This window comes from Ictidomys tridecemlineatus, chromosome 6 (genome assembly GCF_052094955.1).
Source record: "Ictidomys tridecemlineatus isolate mIctTri1 chromosome 6, mIctTri1.hap1, whole genome shotgun sequence".
NCBI classification, from domain to species: domain Eukaryota; kingdom Metazoa; phylum Chordata; class Mammalia; order Rodentia; family Sciuridae; genus Ictidomys; species Ictidomys tridecemlineatus.
In genome coordinates this window covers 84,536,025-84,554,375 of record NC_135482.1, presented here as the reverse complement: position 1 = coordinate 84,554,375, position 18,351 = coordinate 84,536,025, and the positions used below count along the sequence as shown (strand labels likewise).

The window sequence follows — 18,351 nt, the reverse complement described above, 5'->3', positions numbered from 1 at the left end:
TAGAGGTAATCAGGTGAATCATGGAGGAATGCTTTCCCCTAGATGTGTCTTTGTGATCTCCTCTCCATTTGTGTGATTAAAATGATTGCTTTCAAAGGGATTGTCTGCATGTGTGTGGAGTATGCCTGGTCTTCAGGTATAACCTGCAGATGGTGAGCACAGAGATGCTGAAGACACAGTACGTTTTGAGATGACTACTAAAATGTTAAAGTGTAAACTGTGTCTACAGTGGGCTTGATACTCTGAGATGTTTTCAGTATGGCTCTGGAACCAGGAGTTGTTTAAAACATGGGTTGAAGACCATCAACCCATAATGAATGCACTGAAGGATGCTAGTTATATAAATTTCCATTGGAAACTAGCTATCTGGATGATTTAGTGATTTTCATCCAAGTGAATGAATGAATGCCGTGATGGTTCCTTGCGACCTTCCCAAAGGTATCACTGACTAATTATGTCCTGATCACTTTTCAAAAATTGAGGCATCTGTTTAGACTTTCCTACCAGTCTACCATGGTTCAATATGATCAAATCTGACTTCTAAGGCTTATTTGCTTTTCACTCCTTCCATTTCTCTCTTCATTTCTTCCTTCCCTCTTTCCGTCTTTCCTTCCTTCCTTCCACTTTCTTTGACAAGTCAAATGAGATAAAAGAATTAAGGGAAATGATTAAGTATTATTTCCATATATCAAATCCCAGATTAAATCAAAGACTTTTCATGTTTTTTTTCCCTAAGAAAATGCTTTGTGGCAGGAATGATTTTTATCACCTCAAGATCCTGAAAAGATAGAAATTATTCTTAGCTACAATTTACAGACGTTATTTAATGTCTACGTAAAGTACCAATCATCACTGAACAAAACTATGTGCTATGACAAAGACATACTCAACTCTAAACCTAACAAGTAATAAATACATCTTAGACTCTGTGGTAGTCTGAAAGTGACCTTCACCTTCATGGTGTCCAAATATTTAATAAATGTTTATTCTGTGGATCCAGGTTTTTATGGGAGACCCAAAGCTCATGCAATTTTAGAAAGACTACAAATTACAAATATAAAGTAAATATTTATCATGGGAAAAAAAACAAAGAACTTTAAAATTCTGAGATATCCCACAAACATCACCACATTTAGAAAAAAAGCACAAATCCTACAATACTCACATTGACTAGCTCCCTAACCAGGCGTCTTACAATGCCTCTTTCCCTACAGTTGTTGACTGCATACTGATTGTCTCTTCCAAGTATCATTTTTTTATAGAGATAATAAGGAAAGTTTTCATCCTTTTATCCAGTTTTATCCTTTTATCCAGTAAGTTTAATCAAGTTTGATTTTTAACTATTCATAACTGAGATTCAGAAAATACGCAAGTGCACACACAGTACCGCTAATGTTTGTATTACTGCTATGAATTTGTACCCCTAAATTTTGAAAAATTCTATTTGTGAAATACCTATCAAGGAAGAAAAACATACATGATCATTAATAATAGTATAAAAAGCATTAAATACTTCTATGTTGACTAGGCACTGACAAACCCAAATTCTCTGCTGATAACATTGCACATCTAATAAAAGGAAAGATTTTTACACTGAATAGCTTTTGCCTCTGTATGATTTTGTTTTTGAATTATTTCTAAGAGCTTAATTAAAGTGTTAGTGACAAATAGTAAATTGTATGCCTGTAAAGTTAATTTGATAATGTATGTGTATATTTTGTTTGTTATTTTTAGTTATGCACGACAGTAGAGTGTATTTTGACATATTATACATACATGAAGTACAACTTTCCCTTCTGGTTGTACATAATGTGGAATTACATTGATCATGTGTTCATACATGAACATAGGAAAGTAATGTCTGATTCATTCTACTATCTTTCCTATTCCTATTCTCCCTCCCTTTCCTTCAGTCCCCTTTGTCTAATCCAAAGCACTTCTATTCTTCCTTATCTCCACTCTCAGCCCCCACTCCTTATTGTGAGTTAGTGTCCGCAGATCAGAGAGAACATTGGGCTTTTGGGTTTTTTGGAATTGGCTTATTTCACTTAGCATGATGTTCTCCAGTTTCATCCATTTACCAGCAAATGCCATAATTTCATTTCTTTTTATTCCATTGTGTATATATACCATATTTTCTTTACCTATTTATCTGCTGAAGGTCAGGTTCCATAGTTTAGCTACTGTGAATTATGACTCTATATTTCAAACCTAGTTTCTCTCCCACCGCATGCACACATGAGCTGCCAGTTCTGCAGGCAATGTTTCTAGGGCAATATGACCTCTGGTCCCACATCTAAATTTTGCCAAGGCAGACAGATAACAACAGCATCACTATACGTAGAAGTGTTTGTAAACAATGTAAATATACCTCACTTCATTTAAAATCACTGTATCCCCCGTTTGTTAGACGCTCCACCAATGTCATCCCCACTCAGGAGAGCTACAGAAGGGAGACTGAAGTAGAGGCACCGATCTCAAATGGCTACATAAAAATAGTTTATTTTTCAGATTTCACAAAAATTATGCAGCCATATGAACACACTGCCTGGTACTTTCCCCAAACCTAGGAAATGACCCACAGGAAGAAGGGCCCAGATATTTAGCTTCATCTCTAGTCAAAGAATTTATTCCTTCTCTAATTCAGCAAATTTTCTAGGAATGTCAGATGCTTTTCAATAATTGTGATTAAAAACATCAACTGATGGAGAGCTGTTCCAAGCCTGCTATTGTTAGGATCTGGAATGTTCTCCAAAGGCTCATTTGTCAAGGCTTATTTTCTAAGTTGGCCCAATTGAGAGGTGGTAAACATTTTAAGAGATGAGACCCACTGGGAGGCTTTAGGTCATTGGAGGCATGCCCTTGACGGAGTCTGTGGGATCCTGATCTCTTCCTCTTTTTCCTTTTTTCACTTTCTGGTCATGAGATGAGCAGCTTTGCTTTACCATGTGCTCCAGTCATGATGTGCTGCCTCACTACAGGCCCAAAGCAATTGAGCACAGACTGAAACCTCTAAAACTGTGAGCCCAAATAAATCTTTTTTTCTTTATAAGTTGATTACCTCCAGGTAGTTATTATGTAATGGAAAGCTGACTAACACAAAGACACAGAGTCCCACTGGCAATTAATAGTAATTGGAGAATTCAATGGAAAATGGAAAAGAACAACATTTGGAGTAAATTTTGTTCCTGGAATCATAAAACTGTTAGTACAAATTTTCTAAACACACAAAGATCTTCCACATCTGAAGTACAGATGAAATGTGAAATTAAACAAATTTTAAATGGCCATATATGTCAGCAGCTAAAATAATAAAAAAATGATTGAGAAAAACACACATATGATTGTGGTTATATTATATTGGCCACTGACAGGAAGACTATGGAGGCATAAATTTGGAACATTATTGTCAAAGAGTCTATGGAAATAAATAAGCAAATAACTCCAAAATTAATGGTGATGTAATTTTTTTCTGAACAACATACAAATGGCAATCTAACAATACATTATCTCTAAAACAAGGCATGTAGCATATATTATATATAGAAACATCATGACATTTTCCATTAAACAAAATATTAAATCATAATTTTCTATAAACTAGTGATATAGGGAAAGTTTGCTAAATTATTTAAAGTAAGGTTTTCATTTTATGTTTGTTCTATTTTAATATTTGATCATGCAATAGAAAAAATATTCTTTGTGCTCATACTGATTAAAAAAGATAAAATCTGAATTTTCAATCCAATATTTAATCTTATGTCCAATTTATAATTCAGCATACTCATAAAAGAAGGTAAACTTATTGAAGATTTGATATTCCCAACAATTCATTAAGAGTTTAATTGAAAAGAGGCCTTATATTTAGGAATCAAATTCTAGATGAAACTTAAAGGTAAATGGCCAAATCTCTGAAGTGGGTGTAGTGACTTATTAAACATTTTCCTGTTTTTTCATTTTATTTCCTATCTTTTTTCTTCCTCCCTTCCTTTCTTGAAACTATAGGAATTGAGTGGCCTTGCCACAAAAACATTAATAAGTAGTACATAAATTATCTGATACATCAAAGTTCTTAAAGAAGGGTAAGGAAAGAATTATGACTTTCAGAAAAGTTATTGAGTAACAGTAAAACAAAGATTAAGTAAAAGCACAAATTCCCCCAAAGTTAGCAGAAATTAGTGAAAGGAACCAATCCATAGTCAACTTGAAGTGAACAACTGAAAACATTCAAAATCATTCCAATGCTTATACCAACAGACCAAAACTGGACCAACAAAGTTGGTTTTCTATTTGATTTCCTGAGTCCCTATCTAAATAGACAAAATGCTTCAAAGTAATAGTGTTTCCAGATAGATACTAAATTCCACTAGCAATGAAGAAGCAATCTCCCCCACTCCCCACACATTGCACATGCATTGCACATGTGTCTACAAGTTGGTTCCCAAGTAGGTTCAAATACAGTTTGCAATAGATCTAAAACTTACTTCCAAACAAAGTATTTTCACAAAGCTACTAAAGTTTGTATCTTAAGTGTCCTTAACTTAAGATACAAACTTTAGTAATAGCTAATATTACTTGTGGTAATAGGCTTGGTCCCCACTGTGACTCTACTAGAAGACAATCTTTAGGTCTTTGGGAGCAAGTCCTTAAAAGGGATACCAGAACATCAGACCTCTCCTCTCTTTCACTTCCTGATCTTGAAGTAAGGGATTTTGTTTTGCCAAGTGCTCCCACCATGATGTGCTACTCCCCAACCAGAGATCTAAAATCAATAGCCCCCCCCCAATCATGGATGAAAACTTCTAAAACTGAGAACAAAAATAAGTCTTCTTTTCATAAGTTGATTATGTCTCGGGTATTTAGCAAGTGTTGGAAAGCTGACAGATACAAAAGCCTAATAGGTAAATGATTTGTAAATGTCATTGCCTAAAACACAAGGTGGCAAAGAATGGCCTAGACTCCAAATCCAGTTCATCCTCTTCGAAATCAGAAGGTTTCTAACAGATGAACATTTATAATCTGATGAGAGATTGAACCCCAATTAATATACCTCTCCCTCAAAAGTCAACATTTCATTAAAAAAATCAACTTTTCTCATTAATGGACTTTTAGTATAAAAATTAACTTGTTCAATTATTATAATGTTTTGAACTACATCAATAAAAAATTGATTCAAATTGTTTTTAATTCTTAAAGTACACAATATCTTCAATTTTGCCCATAGCCTACAAAGTCTGAAATATTTACTCTAGCCCTTTTCAGAAAAAGTTTGCCTATACCTGGTCTAAAACAATCTGGATTTTCAATAATTGCTTTTGCTCTATCCATTTCTAGCCTTTATAATATACATATGTAGTGTATATGCATTTACAGTACATAAGTCTTACATGGAAGACTTATTACTGCCTCCTAATGCTTCCTAAACCATTTCCAGGAAAAGACCACAGAATCTGCATTCAGAAAAATGACTCTTGCAGAGAACTCATAATAATGAAAGGTCTTTAATCTCACTTCAAGTAAAATGAAAAGGAGGTACCACTTTATCCAATCATTTAATCTGAAAAATTTAAAATTATAATGCTCAGTGCTAGTAGTAATATGGACAAGAAAAGTTATTTCTACATTAATTGCAACAGTTTTAAATGGCACAACTTTTCTGGAAAGCACTTTGATAATAGATAACAAAATGTATTAAAATATTTACACATTTTTGACATAGTAAATCCACTTCTGTAAATAGAAAAATATTTTTAAAAACACAAAGATGTTCAATAAAATGTTATTTACAATGGCGACCTGCCTTATTTTTTTTTCCTTTTTCTTATTAATGGGCCTACCACTCACCAAGTTATAGAAATGAGGTATCATGGCACTATCCTTTTCTAGCCTTTCATTAAAAAAATTCAGCATCTCACCAGCCTAGCCAATAATTCCTTCCATTTAGTCTTCCTACCCTTTTCTTTTTGCATCTCCACAGCTCTAATTCTCTTTTAAGAAACTGTCATCATTACAATATCAGCTTAGGGCTGGATTTACATTTGTGAGGCTTTATGCTTATACAATTTTGGAGTCAAAAAACAATAATACAAAATAGTCAATATGAAATTAGTGTGGGGATTACAATGTCACTCATTAATGAAAGATAATAGAAAGAAGAGGCAGTATGGAAAGAGAAACTCATAACTGACTGAGGTTCAAAACTTGGATCTTTGCAAATTTATAAAAACATGCATCATGAGAGCATATTTTAGGGTCCCTACCAAAATATTGCTAGGGGCCCACGCAAGCTTCATTTATTTAAGTATTATAACAGATTTTTGGTATATCTGGCTCCTTACCAATCTCTTAGTTCCTGAAGTTTGTAACTTCTAAGTTCTCCATCTAATCATATTGCTGCAGATTAATTTTTCTAAAATGAAATTCTAAACATATTCCTTCCCTACTTGAAAACCTTTCTTGCCAATAGGATAATTGGCACAAATCCTCCCATGATATCACCCCCACCTACTTCTCCAATCTCATTCTCTGTTGTTCCAGACATGCTGCTTTATTTACAGTTCCTTGTAATGTTATTTCCATCTTCTCATACCTTAGCAGATGTCCTTCTCTCTAAGTGAAATATATTTTCTCCTCTTTTCTGGCTAACAGATTTCTACTGGAGTTTCTATCCCAACTTACCTTTTAAAGCGTTCCCAGACCTGACAATAGAGTTAAGAGCAACTTCTTTGACCACCCACCCACAGTACTGCATTTATCACTTAATATAAGAACTCATTCGTTGTTTCTCCTGATAAATTAAAAGCTGCTTAAGGGCAGAAACTTTGTCCTAGCCATCTCTAGTTCCTAAGTGCTACATGGAGTAAGTGCTCAGTAATTCTCAGTTGTAGGTATGAATGAAGAAGGAAGAGAAGCAAATGCAGTCACACTGCTTAACGATAGGAATATGTTCTGATCATCAGATGATTTTGCCCATGTGTGAACATCATAGAGTATGCTTACACAAATCTAGATAGTGTAAGTCAATCACTCGATGGGGTCTCGATATGGTAAACATATATCTATGAGGCGTCAGCCCATATAACAAGTCATAATAGTTTTTATTTTAAGTAGAAAGAGTACACTCTAAAATAATGATTAAAAGAATAGTACGGTAAGTACATAAACTAGTAACATAGTCTCTTATCATCAGGTATGATATGCTGTATCTAACTGCACGTGCTGTACACTTTTACACAGTTAATAGTGCAGTGGGTTCGTTTACACAAACATCACCTCCACCATGGAAGTAATGCATTGTGCTTTGACATTAGGATGACTACAATCTCATTAGGTGACAGAAATATTTCTGCTACTTTATAATATTATAGGACTACTGCCATATATGCAGTCTTCCGTTGACCAAAATGTCCTTATACAGCACATGAGTGTATACAAAAAAGCTATTTTTAACCCTTATTTAAAAATATTTATGACTGTATTCATTTTATAATTGGAAAAATTTATTATAAAACAATTCTTTGAGACCTACTCTAATTTTTACTAGATCTTCTAACCAATTCTCTAAAAACCCGCACACCTGTGCCAGACTTATTTACATGTCCAACAGTCTCCCTTGCTTGAAATCATGTTTAGATCCCTGTACACAATTAGCTAAATATCCTTAGTGCTGCTTCACTAAAATACACACATTTCTCAGTAAGTGAGCATCCATTAGAGTTTTGGCAAGAAAAATCTTATAATGGACACTTCTGAGGCATATACTTCAGGCCTTAACTGAAAGGAATAATAAAATTTTTTTACCATCTGGAATTAAAACAGTGACAAATATTACAAGACTCAAATTATGTTCATATGCATAAAGCCATGTTTCCAAATCACTGTTGTAATTCCTATCTCCCACCTAGGATGAACTAAGAGTTGTTTTTAAATGGAAAATATTCACAACAATCTGATAATTCTCCTAAATATAATCCCCACTGAAGTGAACATATTTTACTCTTTTCTAGTGAGGCTATCATTATCATTATCCAGAAAATGCCTGCAGGAACTTCGTTGCAAACTGTTTATTCCTTTTCTTTTGCATGATTTAGATATGTTGTTTTATTACACATTGTTTAAATATGCCCTATGTGAGAGAGACCACACACACAGCATATTTAGATATGAATATAGGTCAAGAGCACCAAAAATGCAAACCACAGGCCAAAGGAATAATACCATCACATCACCACATTCAAGCTGTACCACTATAGTAGCTGAACCACTGGGATCCTGCATGATCTGTATCTTGAGTTCAAGCATAAATTCATTCTCTAGCCACTGGTACAATGGAGGACTTGTTTGTTTGGTTTTTTTTTGTTTTGTTTGTTTGTTTGTTTTGTTTGTTTGTTTCTAGACATGAGGCTATCCATCATATGACCTAAGTGAGAGCTCCTTTCCTGGGCGGGATTATGCCACACCCAGCCTTTGTGGCTGTTTATGGGACAGACAGCATCCTCCTTGGTGCATAAGTCTATCTGCCTGTACAGTTGCCTACGGTGAAGTATAGTATCATGAATACAATGCAAGTTTTAAAGTCAAAGAGTTATGCACAGAATCTCTGCACTGACACTTCAAAGTCTATGCAGTCATGAAGTAACTGAGCCTCTCTGGGCCCCAGTATTATGAATTGAATTGTCCCCCTCAACAATATCCAAAATTCAGAGGTTGAAGATCTAATACCAGTAGCTCAAAATGTATCCTAATTTGGAACGAGGGTCATAGTAAATATAATTAGTTAAAGTGAGGTCATTCGTATGAACTCTAATCTAATATAACTGGTGTCCTTATAAAACAGGGAATTTGGACATAGTGGTAGACATGGTGCATTAGTCAGCTTTTTGTCGCTATAACAAAATATCTGAGGCAATTCACTAATAAAGAGAAAAAGTTTATTTTGGCACATGGTTTTGGAAGTTCCAGTCCAAGATCACACTGTTTTGGGCGTCTGTCAAGGGTAGAACATTGTGGAAAAAGCACACAGTGGAGCAAACTGCTCACATCATGAGTCAAGAAATAAAAAAGAAAGGACTGTCAGGGTGCCACAATCCCTTTTGGAGACATGCCCTTAGTGACTTCCCACAAGTCCCCATCTTCCAAAGATTCTATCACCTCTCAACGGTGTCCCCTGGATATCAAGACTTTTAACACAGACTTTGGGGGCAATATTCATTCAAATCATAGCCCATACATAAGAAGAAATGATGTCAAGAGACATAGCAAGGGGCTGGCTTTGTGGCTCAATGGTAGAATGCTTGTCTGGCACATGTGAAACACATGTCACTATAACAATATTTCTGAGGCAATTAACTACTAAGGATCCTCAGCACTACATAAAAATGAATAAATAAAGTTATTGTGTCCATATACAAAAAAATTTTTTTAAAACAGACATAAGGAGAAAATGGTCATCTCCAAGCCAAAAAAAAAAAGGAAGTACAGATCCTTCCCTCACAGACTGTAGAATGAACCAAACTTGTAGATATACTTATTTCAGAGTTCTAACCTCTGTAATTGTGAGACAATAAGTTCCTGTTGTTTCAGTCACCCCATTTGTGGTACTTTATTATGGTAGTCCTAAAAAACTAATATATCTGGTATCCTCAAATGCTAAATTGTTAATCTAAAATGGTCAGTGATATTAAAAAGATTAAAAAGTCTCATGGTAGGTGCTCGAAAAGAGTAAGCAATATTTTATCACCATATGGAACATGATATTGGAAGTATTTGCCACATTTCCTTAGGTCTTGCTTCTTTCCCCAACAGTCAGCTGAGTAGTTACAGTCTGTCCTCACAGCAATAGAACACTACTGGCAGAGAAGGAAGCATGGAGCAAAGGGGAGGGTTGATTATTGTGCCCTCTGGGAACTTGGGATGATTTCCATGTACAGAAAACTGGCTCAGAAAAGATCTTCCCATGTGTGAACCAAGTTAAGAGCAGACATAGACCCTCTAAGTAAAAAAAAAAAAAAAAAATTAAGTTTGTCCAGACATTAGTGGGATCCAGGATCAGCATGGGGTTGGGGTGGTCACAACCGTATTGGCTGTCACTCTCCACTCCTCTGCCCCAACCTATGATGGGTAGAGTGATCAGATGTTAGGTTGGAAAATTCGACTGAGGGACCTTCACCAAACAGATATGAATTCCAAAGTAAAGAACAAAACACCCATTTTAAAAGAAATTGAGAATTAATTGAATGGCTCTAAAACTTAACATCATGATGTCAAGGATAAAAAGAGATGAGGAGAAGCTTTCCAGAGGAGTTCTTGAATACAGCTGATGCCCTCTGGCAGGGTTCACCTTGTGCCAAGCAAGAGAGATGGAAGGAACTACTTTTTCCCTAAGTCTTTGGAGAGGCTTCAGAGGTATAATTTGGAAGGTCTAGATGTATTCTCTAGAGTTTGGGAGACCCAGTGGTCTTCAGACTAGTTTCCACCTTAGAAATCTGGAGGACAAGAGGTTGGGCAAGGAGAAGCTCTGGAATCTGAGAAGTACCTGCACGTAGAGTTCATAAGATTCACATTTCCATAGAGCATGTGGGGGCCACATGAAGGCAGCCAGAATGACATCTAAGAAGACCACCTGGAAGCATCTGAGAGACAACAGTGAGGTCCCTGGAGAATGGACTGTCTAAAAACCAACAGCTGAGTAGGGAACCAACAGCTGAAGGAAAAGCCCTGCCCAAGTGAGGTGAGCTGAAGCCAGATGGCCCAAACAGGGGAGCCACCAAAGTCCCCCATCAGGGGCCAAGTAGAAGTCAGATTTAAATATCTGCCAAGCCCAGAAAGCAAAGAGCCAGCTACACACAGCACTGATGCAAATAGGATCCCTGAGCTGCGTTTTTTTCCCCTCTTCCCCATGTTCCAACTCCAAGGTTTCAACAATAGCAACTAGGAAGTGGGGGAGTCAATGGAAGACAAAGAAAATGACAGACCCTCTCCCATTGCAATAGATGAACCTAAAAATGGGGCCCAGACTGGGGAGGCAAGACAACTGGATATTAAATTTGAAGCTATGTCTCTTTGTAACTGGAGATTATTTTTTGTGACAGATGCCCAGAGGATTGTCTTTTAGGCTAAGAGTGAACCTCAAGTACAGATCCTGCCTGAGACTTACATTTCACCCAAAGGCAAGGAGATATCTGCCATTCTTCAACATATTAAACAACAAAACAAAAAAAAAAGCTGGAGATTAAAAAATATATTGTGTTTGATTTCCAAGTTGTACTTGTTTTAAGTACTGATACAAAGAGAAACAAACTCCAAATATATCAATAAAGGGGGGGAATAAAAACAGGGGAGAAAAGACTCCTTTCCAGCATGAAGGCTGGACCTTAGAAAGGGCTGGGTAGTATGTTCAGGCAGATGGGCCTGAGCAGATTTTTAAAAGGCCCTGTGTCATGGCTGACAGCACAGAAGCCATGAACAAGAACCATGTGCTTCAGAGTAACAAAGCAAGGACAAAGAGGTTTATAGTATCCCAGAGAGTTTCTTTTGGCGCAACAGGAACAACAACATGCTCTCTTGGTACCTAGGGGATCCTGACAGATGCTAAAAGAAGGAGAACAGAAATCCTTGAAGATAGATCAAGGTGTGCCTCAGCAGGGGCCCACAGCTACTCACAAGGGTTGGGAAGATGGACACAACTAATGGAAATGACAGCTGAGCAGCTGGGATTTGCTCAAGGATTGAGCATTTCATAAACTCATCTAGAACCTACATGCAGCATCAGATTGCTAACACAGGGTTAAACAGAGGATCCGAATGAAATTTCAGTTCAGCTATAAAAGAAGAAATTAAGTTACATTTCTTAGACACATACCCAAGAAACATACCTGCCACATGCAGGGAGGCTTGTCCACGACTCCTAAGGGTCCTCCTGACGTGTAACTTTGTACCACAAACTGGTTAAAAGGCCTAGAAGAGAATTAGAGCCAAGTCATTTAGAGGCAGATTAATGGTATGCAAAGATGGGCTTAAGTCTTTGACATCTTATCTGTTTGGGGAAATACCAGAGGGTTGTAATAAACCAAGCACGACAAAATATAGTCCATCGATGTCTCCAAAACCCTTTAAGAATCCTCAGATCATCTAAACAGAGACAGAGTGATTAGCAGAAGCAATAAATAAATAAATAAAGTAAATTAGATTGTTTGGTTTAATTTTTTTAAATAAAATACACAGAAGAACTTATCGAAGTGGCAAAGCGTAACGGGGAATGATAAAGTTCCTACCCAAGATACAGAATATTTAAAGCATCAGATTTATTTCTGATGAGAGAAGGAAAAAAAAAATCAAGGAAGGGAACAGATTATGACTGGGACGGTTTTTTCAAGAAAAACTTCTTTGATAAGATGACATTTGAGCAGAGACCCGAATGAAATGAATGACCAAGCGAGGGACATCCTTTGCAGGCAAAGGAAAAAGCAAGTACAATAGACCTATGCTGAGAGCTTGTTAAGTATGACTAGGAAAAGCAAGACGTATCTGGCTACACCATGTGTCAGGACAGGAGTGAGGCTGAAAGGATGTAGATCATCATCTACAATGGTGAATCTTGGTCTTTTTCTTTTCTTTTTTTTTTTTTCAGTTTTTGTTTCATAGATTATGCAGCTCAGTTATTTAGTACACACAGATTTTCAGGATAGCTACTTTTTGGTGGTATAACTCTTAGGTGCTATATCCTCTGTCCCTAGCACTTAATTTGCTTTCAAGATGACTCTTAATATAGCAATTCTTGATTTTTCTTTATAATCTTTTTATAGACCTTCTTTTCCATTCTTTCCCTTTCAAACCTACCCACACTACTACATTGAACAGAGTTTTGTATAAGCGACATAGTTGAGACCTGTTTTGTAATACACTCTCACAATGTCTTTTAATTGTTACATATGGACCATTTTCATTTAATATGTTTATTAATATATTAGGGCTGAAGTCTGCAATTTTATGCTTTTGTTTTCTCTGTCCCCCCCCATTTTCTATTTCTGCTTTCTTTTTCTTACTTTTAACATTTTTTATAACTCAATTTCAGCTTACTTGTAGTATTTTTAGTATCTCTTTGTATCATCTTTTCAGTGGTTACTGTAAGTATGTGATATTACATATGCACAACTTATAGTCTGCTACTGTGATTATTTACAAATATAAGTGAAGTATGTGAATCAAGGTATCATGCCCTATTGAGTATTTCTGAAAATTGGTGAGATTGATCAATGAGGAGTTTAAATATCACAAAAAACACAGCTATGTGAAATACTATCTTAGGTCTCCCCCATGTAGAAATACACATGTATCCACACCCCCTAAAAAAAATGAAAGTGAGAAGTGATTTGGGATTAAGTCAATGGGAAAAAAAAATTCTGACTTTGATTTGAAACATCAAGGATAATGTTAGTTTGACTTATACTATTCTGTAATAGACAACTCTTAATGTCTAGGATAATGTTTTTCTAATTCATTAAAGTGAATAGAAATTGAAATGTCTTTGAAGTCCTAGACAAAATTTTCCATTAATTTTATTTATCGTGGCATGAACCATCAACAATTCACAGCCTGTTAAAATTGCAAGTAGGTTTAACAATTACCTAAGCTAGTGTTCATCTTTCACAGAAAATAAATTTCAGAGAGATGAAGGTAACTTTCACAAGGTCACAGGTGAATCAGTGACAAAGCTGAGCTAGAACCAATGTCTGATGACACTGAACTGCATCACAAAAGATAAAAATATTAACTTTTTATCTAAAGTATGTCAACAGTCTGCTTGGAATTCAGTTATGCTTCATTTCCTTAAGGAAGGCAAAATAAGAACATGGCAGATGGAATATCATCACTCATCTACATTGGAATTTAACCAGGACACTGGGGTTTAAACTTACCCGCTTGCCAAAAGTAGCAATAGATAACAAATAAATGGCCCAATCGATATTGCAGACCCTAACCTGCAAGAGGTTTCCACATGAAATTTTCAGATAGTGTGTCTGTTTCTTCTGTGTATCAATGAGTTTTCTCCTCACTCTACCCAGGTTACCACAGAGTTGTAAATTTGATGGACACAGGCATTTATCCATATTTTGCAGTTTAACTCACTTTAAATGTTAAAAAATACTTGAGTGTGTGCAAAAGAGATTGTCCTCAATTCTCAAAATATTTTCTATATTCCCTGATTCATTTTACAAAGGATCAGACCTCTAGAGTATAGCTCAAGTGACAGACTTTCCCTTTTAGTCATGAAATCTATGATCCAAACTGGAGGAAAAAATTCTTGCTCATCTCCCATTTATATTCACAGTCAGATACTATAATTAAATAATAGAGTTTCATTTACTTGGGCTCGAATCCATTAATTTTTTTTTCTTATTTTCACTCATCTCTTTTCTCTGAAACATATCCCAGTATTATTATTATCCTTAAGCACACAAATACATGGATCTGTGAATCTATAATGAGATCTTCCTATTTTTTTATAATAGAGTTTGACTTGATTAAATGTCTAAATTGCTTTCACTTAAATACTGTCTAAATACAAACAAATACCTGAATACTACTGGGAAAAAGAAATCAGTATTTAATAGTTGACCTCCTATCCAAGTGCATGCATTGTGTTTACTCCAGGGAAAAACTTGGTTCAGAAGCTAACTTGGATTCCTTGACTCATTGCCAGCAGAGGGCTGAAGGTGTTAATGCTCTGTACCCAAGTGAGAGAGTTCAAGTGCCCTTGTGTTTCAGCCCTAGGTTCTCTCAGATGATAAAGCACTGATTTGCATCATATACAGAGAAAGTCACATGTCTTCCCTCACCCAGTGGTGCCACGTGTGCTGAGGGGCAGGAAAAAAGGGGCATAAATGCTAACCACTCCAAATAGGGAAGTCCCTGAATCTGAAAGAAAAACAAAGCTAGCTGCCACTGTGTCCAACTCTTGAAAAAGACAGAACTTCAGAACTCCCACACTCCTCGGCCTTTTTTTTTTTTTTTCCTTTCTTCGTTTTTTTTTTTAAAGAGATTTTTAAGAGAAGGGAGAAACTTTGTGGAATTTGTATTCACACATCCAATGCTCTGCTGCCACCACAAGCCCATGAAACTCCCTTATCTTTTTCAGAACTTCTATTCCAGATCCCCAGCACAGGTAGGCAGAGACCTCACAAATATTTCTATAGCCAATGTTCCAATGCTCACTGTGTTTCTGTTTGCTTCCACGGGTCAGGGTAGGAAGAGAACAGAGTGTAAAAGCCCCAAAGTGCCAGCTAAAACCACACAGCTAATGAAAGCTTTAACATTTTTCACTAGTTTGCTGTGTAAATCCCCCTGCTAATTTAGAGAGCTTCTGTGGTCTTTAACATTAAAAAGTAAAAGAGATGTGCCTTTCTGCTAGTATCCATGGACTATAAGTAAAGTCTGACTTTACCAGTTAGAAGAAATCCATAGATGAGCAGATCATATTCCTCTACAGACTATAAACAGTTAACAGGACCACAGGCCAGTACTCTACCTTTCATTGTTAATAGGCCACACTTTAATGTAAGAAGACTTGTTCCCCTTTCTAGCCACAGTACCACCACAGATGAAATGGAAATTAGAAGATAACTGGCACCTAGTTTGACAAAGATAGCACATATTTTTTTAATATTTTTTTTTAGTTGTAACTGGACACAAAATCTTTGTTGTATATATTTTATTTTTGTGTGGTGCTGAGGATCGAACCCAGGGCCTCACACGTGCTAGACAAGCGATCTACCGCTGAGCCACAATCCCAGCCCCACATATTTAAAAAAATATTTTTAGTTATAGGTGGACACAGTACCTTTATTATGTTTACTTAGTTTTATGTGGTGCTAGGGATCAAACCCAGGGCCTCACACATGCTAGACAAGCGCTCTACAACTGAGCTACAACCCCAGGCACAACAGCATATATTTTAATGCTTTTTATAACACAAAGATATTATTTCTGATTAGAAATAAAAATCCTGAGATTCTATGTTCTACGAACAAAAAGCAATCCTAAATCAACCTCTCAGCTGACATACTAAAGACTGAATGATGACATTAGGATCAACACATCAATCTGTGGTTTGAGCTGGTAAACTTGGCTTTATTTACAATGTCTTAATCCAAACATTATAAAGCAACAGCATTCAAGCCCCATCTATGGATAAAACAAAATTCCTGGCCTTAATATAAGTGTCAAAGACATGCTCAGCCCATCTTCAGGTATTAAGTCAAATTAAATACATATATTGTTGAGCAATATCTGCAACATACTTTGTTAGATGATGTGTAGAAAACAAAGTCATTAAAACTTACTAATAAAGAGGGCTGTGATCTAACTACTTCAAAGTTAGAAAAGTCATTAGGAGACAAAGATATAAAATGAGGAATGCATTCCAGAATGTTACAAATAGGGAGTTACAACAAAACATAGTTTGTGTATTGATATATAAAAAATTAAATAGCACCTAAAATATGATAATGTCAAAAATGACAGAGAACTCATCTTGGACATCTGAAATTCCTGGGTCAGATGGAGAGAAAACTGGAAGACTTGGTATTGCCATGAGACAGTGGGTGGTCTCTCCTGGGCACTGAGAGGCTAGGAAGAACCTGAAGAACAGGGCTTGCAGACAGGCCCAAGCAAGAGCAGGGCAGGCCTCAGATGCCTGGCAGAAGCTAGAGATAACAGGATTCACACACTTTCATCTCAGGAGCTCTAAGAACAAGGTCTATGGAACCATAGCTCAGTTGGTGCTGGCTTATTCTTTCCAGAGTGCTCAAATGTCTTTTTACTGAGCAATTATGGACTATCCCAGAAACATACCCATGGATCTCTCTACCTTATATCCTTCTCAAAGAATGGAGGGCGATTTCAATGACCAATCCACTTTTTCTCTGCAAATAAACAAAACAGCATCTGAAATGGCTTTGTGAGTATGATATCCTTGAATCCATGAGGAGATATGGAAATATTTAGATGCAAAGACCTGGGTAAGGAAACATGGTGACTCAAACACAGCCTTAGGAAAGTAAATCCAGCATGCACTGGTTAAGCATGCACTCATCTCAGACCATGGTTCATTCCTGATTTTTAGAAAAGGTGAGATTTTGAAAAGGAAATGGAGACCTTGAGGCTATGAATGAGTTTGCTACTGGAAAGACAAGCACAAGTCTGCACAACAGAAGTTGTTTTTATTTTGAGCATTTATATTCAAATTCACTTTAATATATTAAATACTAAAATACTGCAAAGTGGATACAAGCATACACTCTGAAGTTGCTACCAGCATAAACTCTGAACTTCAGTTTTCCCGACTTTTCAGCTGGACTGAATCTTCCTATCTGAATGAACTTGAGTACGATACTTAATCTCTAAGCTTAGGTTTTGTCTGCAAATTAGAAATAACGTGGACTTTTAGACTTCATGGTACGGGTGGAGTGGGTCCTTGCTCTTCTAACTGCATTTTAGAGATCACTGCTCAGGTCTGAGCACTCAGGTGGCCACTTCTGGGAATCTACATGGCCACATGCCCCGTGCCCCCCCACCCAGCCATTGCTGGAACACATTCTCGCTCCCCTCCTCTCTCTGAGGTTTCTGTGAACCCACTCAAACCTAAAACTTTCCACTTGCAGGGGGATTCTTCCTGAATAAAGCTAAGGGAAAGGAAAGCAAAGAGATGGGACACAGGGAGAGATGGACTTCTGGGGAGATTCTGTGAACTTAAATACTTTTCTAGTATTACAACGATATTTCACAGCTTGCTTTAACTATTTTGAGATTGCTTTTGTCTAACCTACTACACGGAGTTTCTGTATGTGAGAAGAATTGAGATAATGACTGTAAAGGATATGTTACTGTGTTGGGCATATAGAGATTGCTTGACAAATGTGAGCTATTTTCATGTCTGCAATGAGAGACTCTTTATACTTCCCCTTTCAAGATGATGACATGTAAAATAGATAATTTCCATGGAACTCCTTAGGATATCAGAGGTCTCTACCTTGAAGAAGGTCATAATCAATAATAGAAGATGCTAATAACAGCTCAAAGACATAAAATAGAAAAATGCTCCAAAGGCAACAGATTATCTGACTGACAAATGAATAGAAAATAATACTTAGAGGTCTTCAGAGAAAAGAGAGAAGACCTTGATGCTGAACTGTTCATGTAAAGGCTCAGAGATAGTGTTTGAGTAGGGTTTTAAGGAATAGGAAACATCTGGGAAGTTGGAAAGAAAGACAAACAATATTTCAGTCATGGGTCCAGAAGAACATGAGCATTGGAAAAAGAGCCCAGGGCACCCTATAACAGATGACAGGAAGA

General features: G+C 36.5%; 1 protein-coding gene across 12 annotated transcripts in view; it reads right to left on the bottom strand.

Annotated features, from left to right (window-relative positions):
- The window catches only part of Sox5 (SRY-box transcription factor 5), a 955,314-nt gene that overhangs the window by 808,176 nt on the left and 128,787 nt on the right, over positions 1 to 18,351 (bottom strand). For all 12 annotated transcript variants that reach the window (XM_078015084.1, XM_078015082.1, XM_078015079.1 and 9 more), the window contains one exon: positions 11,874 to 11,955. The gene's annotated coding sequence lies outside the window, so the exon portion shown is untranslated. The remainder of the gene's footprint in view (positions 1 to 11,873; positions 11,956 to 18,351) is intronic.